General features: G+C 64.6%; 1 non-coding gene across 1 annotated transcript in view; it reads left to right on the top strand.

Moving 5' to 3' along the window:
• Nucleotides 1-1,924: 1,924 nt before the first annotated feature.
• LOC140407254 (5.8S ribosomal RNA) overlaps nucleotides 1,925-2,016 on the top strand; it is a 154-nt gene continuing 62 nt past the window's right edge. The window contains exon 1 of the ribosomal RNA XR_011939563.1: nucleotides 1,925-2,016. This exon is cut by the window's right edge and continues 62 nt beyond it. This is a non-coding gene — a ribosomal RNA (5.8S ribosomal RNA).

Below are 2,016 nucleotides of genomic sequence, written 5' to 3'. Positions count from 1 at the left end.
TTTCCCATGAACGAGGAATTCCCAGTAAGTGTGGGTCATAAGCTCGCGTTGATTAAGTCCCTGCCCTTTGTACACACCGCCCGTCGCTACTACCGATTGGATGGTTTAGTGAGGTCCTCGGATCGGCCCCGCCGGAGTCGGCGACGGCCCTGGCGGAGCGCCGAGAAGACGATCAAACTTGACTATCTAGAGGAAGTAAAAGTCGTAACAAGGTTTCCGTAGGTGAACCTGCGGAAGGATCATTATCGGCCGGGGGCCCGTCGTCGCGTGTCGGCGGCCCGTTATCCACTTGTCTCTCTGAGCCAGCGGCGCGGAGGCCAGCAGGAGTCGCTCACGGGTGTGGCAGACCCCGGGGCCTTGGTCGCCCGCGTCCGGCGCCTCCCACGCGGGTGGGAGGTACTCTCCGTAACTTCCGCCGACCCCGCCGAACAGGCCATGGCTTTGGCTGTCGGGCACGCTCAAGTCGGCGCCACCTCCGGGAGTTCAGGTCGCTCCTCGGGTGCTGAACGCCGGCCCTTGCGGGCACGAACGCACCACAGCTGCACACAGGAGAAAGAGAGAAGAGTGCCACTCCGGCCGGGGAAATTGTGTGCACGAGGGAAGAGCTTTGCTGTTTGGAGCGACGACGGCAGAGGCAGTCCGTGCGAAAGGCTTCCACGACCACTCTGTAGTGGGACTGGACAGCGGGTACACAGTCCGCTGGTCGATCGCTGGGTGAAGGCAGGCGCTTAAACCGTAGGAGGGCCTCGTCAAGCTGGGCGTCCTTGCCGGCTTCGTCAGTGTGCGCCTCGGGCCGGCCGCCTGTCCGCTCCTCCGCGTGGCCGTGTAGTGTGACAAGGTGACCGCTGACGCCCGGCTGTGTCTTCTGCCTCGACAATGTAGGCAACGCCAAACTGTCACGCCGCCGCGCGCTCTCTCTCGCTCAGCATCCGCTCGATCCTTCGTGCCGCAGGGGCGGACGTGCCTCTCTCTCCCAGCTCACTGTTGCTGCCGCGCGTGTGTGCGTGTGTTGCGCCTGGGCCCTCGGAACGCAACCCGAGCGAACCGTCCTTGCTCTCTTGGTCGGCGACGGCGAGCGTGTCTCGCGCCTCTCGCCTTGTCCACCGTCTTGCAGCATTACATCCGCAGTCGAAACGAAGGGAGCTTCTGCGGGCTTGGGTGCTGCCTGGCGGCTCGTCGACGGGGACGCCGGCGGACGGCCGCAGTGTGACTCCGCAGGGACTGGACCGGTGAGGCAGGGCCGGCTTTCTTTCCCGCCGCGGTGAAGCTGCGGTCGCTCTCTAGTCACTCTCCCTTCAGCGGTTGCAGGGTACCTAAACGTCCCCCCTCCGGCTCCCGCGGGCTGGTCGCCTAGGGGGCGGCGGTTTAAAGACTCGCGTGTCCGTCTGTCGGCCGCCGAGCTTTGCGATTCCGCCGATTCGTCGTTCGCCACGTTCCGAGAGAATGTGCCTGCCCCCGAGGCCCCTCTCCTTCCGCCTTGCGCGGTGTGCTCGCGGCTTTCCCTACACCCCAAAACTCTTGGGGAGTTCGGTGGTCGTCGTCACGCGCGCTTGGCTTGGGAGGGGGGAGGTACCCCTTGCGGCTTGCACCCGACTCAGGTCCGTGCCGCTTCGGCTTTCGAGCGTCGTCTCGCTCTCGCTCGGCTCCGCCGGCAGCCGGTGGCTGCAGAGCACCTCCATCTGTTGGCTGCGGGACGTGAAGGCAAGGTGGGGCTCCGGCGATCAATTCCGCCTCCACGCTGCAACGCCACGCGAGCGCCCTGACCACAGTTAAACCCCGTTTTATCATGATTTCGACTGGTTCACCGGCGAGTCTCTCGCCGGTGGTGGGCCGCGCCAGGCTGGGGCTCCTGCCGCGTTCGGCGGGCGCGTTTCGCGCGGTCCAGGTTCGAGCTTCTCCGGAGGCGAAGGACTAAAGCACAGACAACTCTTAGCGGTGGATCACTCGGCTCGTGCGTCGATGAAGAACGCAGCTAGCTGCGAGAATTAATGTGAATTGCAGGACACATTGATCATC

Source organism: Scyliorhinus torazame, unplaced genomic scaffold, assembly GCF_047496885.1.
Source record: "Scyliorhinus torazame isolate Kashiwa2021f unplaced genomic scaffold, sScyTor2.1 scaffold_1379, whole genome shotgun sequence".
Taxonomy (NCBI): domain Eukaryota; kingdom Metazoa; phylum Chordata; class Chondrichthyes; order Carcharhiniformes; family Scyliorhinidae; genus Scyliorhinus; species Scyliorhinus torazame.
Note: the sequence above shows the minus strand (reverse complement) of the source record. Positions and strands in the feature narration are given on the sequence as shown.